The following is an 8,790-nucleotide window of genomic DNA, read 5'->3' as shown; positions in this document are numbered from 1 at the left end:
TCGTTTTCATGTAGGCCATTTTAGGGCCTGCGCAGTACTCGTGTCCAGTGTTGAATTTGGCTTGGCTCCATATCCAAAAATGTTAGTCTTAGGGTTGGTTATAATCTGGCAAAGTTTCATGCTTTTATCATAAAAGTGAACAATTTTGGTCGATAACAGCTGGACTATGTCAACTCTACATGAACTAAAATATTTCGCGTGACCCCCCCTTCCTTCCGTTTTTTTTGGGATGGCCCCCCTTTTAAGCCTTTTATTTTGCGTGACCGCCCCCCCCCCCCCCACCTCGTAAAAAATGAACGGTCCCTAACACCAGTGTAACCATGATCTACAATTGTGTCACGATGGTTATCCAAGTCATGTTGGATATTTTCTCCTCTGCTATAATGTGCTCTACATTCAAGCTCTTAAAGTCAGTTTCTGGGTTGACCATACTTTCATAAACACATCCCTGTAAGACACAAGGTGATGGACCTCCTTGAGCCAGGCTTTCAGCAGCAATTTCTCCACAAGACTGGAAATATCCCTTCTGTACATTGTAGGTTGAATCTCCTCTTCGGTTTGAGAACCCTTTCTTTTTCATTCCACTGGAGCAAACCAATATAGATGAGCACTTCCTGGTCTGCCGTCGAGGTCTTTCTACTTTTAGCCTTCCCACCTTTGACTTTAGAAAACCACTGCTTGCCTTTAGCTACCTTAAACTCTGTAAATGTCTTGACAGATTTGGTGGACTTGATAGAACTTGCTTCCTGTCCACTAGAGGTGGTGCTTGGCCCTGGATTATCCTGGTTAAATCCTAAATAGGTTTAACATTCAGTTGAAAGGATTAAAAACTTCTTGGAAGAAAAGCAAGACTCCATACAGTTTGTAATCCAGAACCTCATCAAACAAGACATTCACCTTTTCAAGACAGAGCGCACTCCTTTTTAGAGAAACACGATTTATAGAAACCTACTGTTTGTGCAATATGGTAAATAACCTAAAAATGGGCATCACGCCTTTTGGTACATTTCTTTGCCATCATTGCTCGACTACCGGGGGGGGGGGGGGGGGGGGGTACTTTGGTTAATTTTTGCTGGGTATTTGCCGCTGGCCTCTCAGGGCCCCTACCCCATTATAGTCTATTCTGTGGCCAGTCATAGACCTCCCCGGGCCCCTCCCCTGGATCCGCCACTGCTTTACGTTTCACCTACAGTACAAACATTCTGGTACGTTTGCTACCCGTAATTATAAAGAACTGTCTTACCCCTAAAATCCAAAAATGTGCGACCCCATTCTAGTGACTCCATTGAAAATGCAACCCGATTATGGTCATTCCAGTCGTGAAAATGCGACCCCATCCAGCGGTACATCCCCATTAGCCTGTTATAAGGAAGTCCCCCACCCCTCCCCCCCGGGATGACTACGACGAGAAATGTTCTGTTTTGGATCCTGTTTTTAAGTTTGGAGGAGGACACAAACAAACGAAGTCTCTCCTTTTGAACTTAATGAATTTCGTAACAATTTCACTCCAGACAGATTCACCCACATCTGGCAAACTGCGCGACCTGAAACAATCCGAAGGAGTACTTTAAGTGACGATTTCGCTGCCGTCGAGTCCTGAATCTTAAACTCCCAAATTTTAGTGCGGTTCCTTCGAGCAACCACTACGCTATCTTTGTCTTTGTCGACCATCACTCGTTATCATTAACTTACCTTTCCCGCAGTTGCTGCAAAACATCCCGACGACAATACCATGTACAGTAACAAAATAGCGGTCGGGTCAAGGCCGAGTAAAAACTGGACATAGTTTTCGTTCTCCAACCACTGACCGTTTAATCTTGTTTTTGATGTCAGGATTTTATTTTGATGTGAGTAATTTGTATTTGATGTGAGCAATTTGTTTTTGATGTGAGTAATTTGTATTTAATGTGAGTAATTTGTATTTGATGGGACAGTTGTGGGCCACCGTAGAAAATAAAATTGACAACTTTCAATCTGATTCTTTTTGAGATTTCATTTGTACCATAGGGGCTGTGAATATTTTTTACCATAGTCCCTCTTGTTATAGTCTCCATTTTCAACAGTCAAAATTTATTAAGTCCCCTATCTTTGATAAGCTCTCCACCCTTTCTTCTGTGATTTGATTTGTGTCACTAGCAGGGAACATTCACTAAATCATAAAAAAAACACAAGCTAACTCAGCACATCTCAGGGTTCATGGTGAAAGATTTTTGTACATTAATATTTGATTTCTGAAAGCCATCCAAAGTCAGGCCAGGTCACTGGTTTTACATTGCTTGGATTGTTCAGCAAACTTGGGTACAAAAAATTGATCACGGAAATACTGCCCTTTATAAGCATAATTTTGATCTTTTTGGATAACCTTTCGATAACCATAATATTACTACTTAAATTACTCCAGTAGACAAAGGTGAACCCCAAGCGAAGGAGTAATATAAAAAAGGTGGAAGTAAAGTCTAGGTGGTCACAAAGAGCACCCTATTTTTTGACTATGTGTGCAAAGTACCTATTACGCATTACGGTCAATGAAGAAAGAAGCTTGTATTCTGGACCACTTTCCCAGAAAAACGAGGCGTGATACGGAGTCCTGACCAGTGAAGAACGCTTAATTTGTCTTTTTTGCTACGCGGATTATTACTCCACAGGAAATTATATTTGAATAAAGTTGTGCTTACCTAGAACTCATGATTTCCAGTGATTTACAGAATCGTCTGAAATTCGGGGAAAAGAAATGACGACATTTTTTCAACGAAGGCAAGGCTAAAAAACGTCACATTTTAAAGTATCAAATTAGTCTTTTCACTTAGCTAATGAAATGAGGCAAGAGAACACAGATTTGTCTTAGTCTGTACGAGAAACAAGAAAAGAAACGCAGTAAATTAAACGTTACTCACCGAAGACAGGAAACTGTTGCTGTCAAATTTGATTTTCCTGCCCGCCGGAGAGAAGTACGCGGCCGGACCGGATGTGACGTCATAAATCGGTGGACCATAGGTATACAAAACAAGTACCAGGCGCTATTGGAGTCGTGCCCCCCTCCTGGCCACGCCCTTTTATGAAGGTATGTCCTTTTAACCCAACAAGCACAGCTAGAACAAGTTCAACATTTCCTGCATAACAATACATAACAGCAGGATCTAAATGACAGCCCATGACTGCAACTTTAAAGTGTAACGAGGGTGCTTGAGTTCATGCTTTGTAAATTAAATAAAATCTATGCAAAGTCCTCAACTGTGTTTCTGTAATACACCTTTTTGGGGCCAACTATTTTACTTTCAGGGGGGTATGGGCGATTTCAGAAAACATATCCTGCAGACTAATTTCAAGAGGGAAAAATTAATTCCTACAATGAAAAAAAAAAAAATTCTTTCGTTGCTTATAATCCTGATTCCTATTATTGAATTTATTAATGGAATATCCAATACCTCATTGCATGTATTTGGTGTGTTTTAATTTTATGTGCAGTCTAATATTGTAAATGAGCAAATCAGATCCTTAAAAAAGTTGATTACAAACTAATCTTGACATAGGTAAATACTCAATGTGAAGGTCTGGATTTTTCTACAGTATTTGTGATCATTGGGCTGTTGCATATAATATCCGCACCCCCGGCTGAGGACCTACTTTTTCTCCTTACCCTGAACATTAATTAAAATAATTGCATTCACCCCAGGCCGAAGACTTCCATAAAATATGGGTTTACCTTTGAAGAACATGGGTCCTACCCCTGAAGAATATGGGTGTACCCCTGAAGAATTTCATGGAAATTAAAGCTCCTCCCCCAAATTCCATATATATATATATTTTTTTTTTTTTACTCTTCCTATAAAAAGAAACTCTCTATTGTTATAACTTACCCCTGAAAAATTCCATGACTAGGGGGGGGGGGGGGGGGGAGTGAGGTACGGGTTACTAAATAAGAGGGCCAATTACAATTCCTAACAGCTAGAAAATAATGTACATTAATTCTAGCTTAATTTGCTGTGAACTTTGTTGGGTTCTTCAAAACTACAAAGTACTTCAAAGGAAAAAAAATGTTGTTATTCTGCTTACCATGATTTTGTTTTGGAGTTCGTGGTGCAGTCTGCACTGATCCCGTTGGTTCTCGCAGGTCGACAGCCATTATCATGATTGCTTTTCTTGAGCACCTTCCGCTTTCCAGTGTCACCTTTGGGTACTCAGCCAAAAGGGAGGGGATATCAGTCAGAATTTATAGCCACGACTTTGCAGCTTTTGCCGCTTTTCTTGCAGTAAATTTGGGATATTGTCCATCTTAACAAAGGAGACTTTTGCCTGTGCATGCTCGAACTATTCCCAGCTTTCTCGGGTTTTCGTACTTTTCACAGAACAAGCAAATTTGGGCGGGAGAACTTCGAAGGAGGATTATCCTTCAACAGGTCGTCGGTAAGCCAGGAAAAGGACATTAACATAAAACAAAGCTTAACGTGAAGACAGAAAAGAATGTTTCACGTTCTTTACGGTATTTTTTCGGTCGATAAAGCTTTACTTGCAGACACATAACATCAACAAAGATGGCGATCTCACCACAAGAATGCTTCGGCGAGCAATCGTGGAGTACTTTTTATGTGGCCCAAGGCTGTTCCTTAGGTATTAATCGACGCTAACAAAAAGGAGAAGGTCTATTGTGGTAAGTACAGTGCATTACGTGGTTCCTAGCGCTTGTATTTTAGATTTTTATCGTCTTGTCATGTGCTGGCGAAAAAGCCACGCTATTGGCATTTCAAAATCAAAGTGCCGATATACAACAAGTTCTTAAGAGCTCAGTTTTAATCATTTCTTCTTTGAATTCGAGTCAAGCATTGTAATTAAGTTATTGTTTCATATTCTGGGTACAGCTGTAGTTTGGCGTCAATCCCTGTTATTTTACAGCAAGTCGTAGGCTGGGATTTATTCACTTAAGTTTTGTTCTACGTGAAAATTAAAATTTGGGTTCCAACCCTCGAGACTTTTGTGTTCGTTTTTGATATGGAAATTCCAATCAGTGAGTAACTCTTTCATGTATACACTATCTGCTGTCAAAATTTGGTACCTCGTTTCTTGTGTTCCGTAATATACAAAAAGTGGGGTGAAGGTCGTGCGGTTGAAATCTCATTTAAGAAATCCTGCTTGTAGGGCATCGAGTTTTGAAGAGTTAAAAATGAGCGGAATTGCTGTCTATTGTTAAAGTCAAATGTACATTTGATAAAAGGTGACTGGAAGATTATTTCAGCCGAGTTTTGTTTTCTTGTGGGGTATGGAACCAACTATTTCAGCATTTTAGTGAACAATAAGGCACACCTGAAAGGAGTTTTCAGAGGCGGATTTACATTGACCAGCCCGGGGTTCCCCCAGAATATCCGAAAAAACTAAGTTGTGATATGTGAATCGGCTTTCACAGGTGAAACTACATTTACTCTGCTACAACTTGGCATAAAAAAATGATATTGTTTGTGATGTTCTTGTTGCTCAAAATTGAGCTTGAAGCGGGATCTCTTATGATCAAAATTACTCATTCGTAAGCAATGGCGTGACATCAATTTCCTTCGAACCATTCCGAATATCTAATAAGACTCTGAGAAAACTTGTGGTATGTGGTGTAGAAAGTTTAACACTGATAAAAATGTTTTGTTTTTCCTCTTGCAGATAAAGCTGTGTTGGATTACACAGACATATTTCAGGGTTTTGCAAAAATAAAGGTTGACTAAAAAAATATGACATTGAGGTAGAAGGGTCCTTTATTGCACCTATTTGGGCTTGTTTTTGTGACGTCGCAGCCATCTGATGTGAGAGCCAGGCACAGGCTAGGACTTGCAAAGGCTGAAAGAGTTAGGCATTTGTACATTATGCTTGCATTTTTTTGAGCATTTTAGTGAAGCAAAAGCATTAAGCAATATTCGAGCATTTTAGTGACACTTTTCCCGGATTTTTTCGGAGAAAATAAAAATAGGGGTTAATATTGTTCCCGGAAAAAATTTTTTTTTCAGAAAAAAAAATACAAACAAAGTAGAGAAACTTGAAATTCAAAGTGCGAAGACTGGGCAAAAGTTAATTTTTGCCGTTTAAAATGTTATAAACGTGTTGTTATACTATGTGTACCATTTGAGTAGGGATAGCAATGTCTTAAAACGTCACGATTAATAAAAAGCCTCTGTATGAACAGCATTATCAGAGCATTTTAGTGACTTTTTGGGGGCTGATTGACCATTTGAGTGGGAAAAAATGGAGCATTAAGGTGGAGCATTTTAGTGGGGAAACAAAAGCGTAGAAACAATGGGGAGGATATTCCCTATGACGGGCTTTGGAGGGGTGCCTTTCTCAGGCTTCAGTTATATGAAAGGGTAGGGATTTCGCTAGGAAGGACGAACAAACGGAACGGCGTAGATGTACCTTTCCTGTCAAGAATGTATACAAAAGGGTAAGAGGTTGGACCTTGGGCAGAGCCTTTCCATATAAATTGAGGGTTGATAGCAGCAAATTAAAGCAACACCCATTTACCTGACTGGATGGATGGAAAGGGCTCCATTGAAATGTTGACTTTAATTCCAAAACTAAGTTGGAAATCAGCAACCTTAGAAATGTCAAACGTGTGTGTATGTTTAGGGAGTCGGGGGAGGGGTTGGGTGGTACATTGTGTCTTTTGCCTTTTTATTTTATCATCATGAGGTTAGAAAATTATTGTCAAACAAGTAGTTTAAACAACATGAATTCTATCCATCTCCTTTAATTTTTTGATGTACATTAACCTTTTGTTTCATGAAAATACACATGTCAAATAGTGGAGGAATTAAATATAAAAATTATTGCATTATTATTTACAGTCCCAGTTTCACCACAGTGATAAAAAAATATATAAAGGTATAATAAGATTGTCTCAGATAAAATACATATTACATTATAAACAACATCACTTGTAATTTTTATTAAACATTATCTTCACTTAAATGTTACAATAGTATGTTACAAAAGGAAAACATTATTTGATATTATAGTGGTACTCTTTATCGACAAAAATATGCAAGTGATGTATTGCAGTGTTCACTAATTTGTAATAATTATGTACAATTCCAATTACCATATTTAAAGTAAGTGTTACAATATTATATTAAAATTAATAAGTATACATTAGAGTTAATCTCATCCCCGGGGGGGAGAGGGGCCTTTATATTATTGAAAGCTCTTGAAATTATGGTGACATATTTTTTTTTGCATTAAATAAATTGAGTAAAACAAATTTATCTAGTTTCCCGGCGCCATCTTCAATCATTTACCGTTACAATTCCAAAGCAGCAAACTTAACCAGTTTACTGCTTTGGAATTCTCACCCTGACTTACAGCCTGAATTACTTGCTGGCAACTCCAGGGAATAGGAGCAAGATATCTATGACCATTTGAAATCATTTGAAACTACTTCTAGTTAGATGCTACAAGTTTCATTCAGAGGAAATTATTATAAACCATTAGGGTGTGAAACATTTTAGCCTAAACATCTTTCCTTTAAATGCATGTGGAGCCACATGTTTGATGTTATTTGCCTTTAAAGTGGGAATCCACTATGAAGCTGCATTAGTCTACTGGTAAGTTGTCCTACATTTCTTGTTTCATTTCATCAAAATCAACATCTGATATAAAACTAAATCATTAAGAGATGCATGCGGTTGGTGGTTGGTGTCGGTTGTGCCGTTTGGTCGGTCTTTGGGCGGTCGTCGGCCTTCCCCCACCTACGCCCCCCCCCCCCTCCTTGCTGAGGGGGGGTCCCTAAAGATTGATTTAATCTAATTTTAGGGGGAGTGAAGACGGCTGCAATGCGATGATTGCTCTTGATGTTTGCTGCTCTGTGTCAGCGCTTTGGGATTTGAGTCCAGGAGCCACCCGGGTACACCACGACAAGCCATCAGCTTGCGCAGACCACTGATAGCCCCTCCTTTCAGGCACGAGGCGTCATGAAGGGAACTGGGCTGTACGAGATGAGGCTGGTATCCATGAGTCAGCACCCCAACTCGAATAGACAGAGCTCTTGGAAAGTTGAAGGTTTTCCATGTTATTCAGCATGGGAAGCTGCTTAGAAATAGCATTCGTCGTAGATCGAGCAAAGACACACAAATTTCAAATACCGCGTTGATGTCGGTAGTCTTTGATCTTGTTTGAGCATACTAGAAACACTTTCAATACCGGAATGTCACACTTGATGGTTTGAGAATTTGAAGGTCAAATATCTGCACGCTCACTGCATAGGCAAAATCGGTTCCGCAATGGGGCAGCGTAAGTGTCAGGATTCGCGCAGGTCATCATGACATCTCGTTGGAGAACCTTCTGCTGAAAGGGGACACCGTCAGGAGAGAGAGAGAGAGAGAGAGAGAGCGCCGCTATTTAGTCAATTATAGAAGAGTTACGAAAAAGATCGCAAGCTGTTTATTTTGATATTCGTGGAAGCCTCGATCCTTTGTCCACCTTCGCCAGGTCAGTTTAAGAATGGAACCTGGGAATAGACCCTTGTGAGCAGGAATCCTTACATAGATGGCCAAGTTTCAGGTCTTATGTCAAACTTTTGGAGAGGACTCTCCCCTAAACAACCATGGATTTAACCTCAGGTACGAGGGGGTTGACTCAAGATACAGGGGGATGTGCCCACCCGCTAAACTGCCAGGAGTTGGCCTGGCAGAACAAGAGGCCAACGGGTGTCAGTCCCCACCTGTAGCTGCTGCTGTAGTAAAGGAAGACGGCCAGCGCTACCTCCCGTTTGCATTCACACATCGGCTAGAGAAAAGCGTCTCCACTACCAACTGGGCCAAA

Source organism: Porites lutea, chromosome 1, assembly GCF_958299795.1.
Source record: "Porites lutea chromosome 1, jaPorLute2.1, whole genome shotgun sequence".
Lineage (NCBI taxonomy): Eukaryota > Metazoa > Cnidaria > Anthozoa > Scleractinia > Poritidae > Porites > Porites lutea.
The sequence above is the reverse complement of the archived record's forward strand: the minus strand, read 5'-3'. Positions refer to the sequence as shown.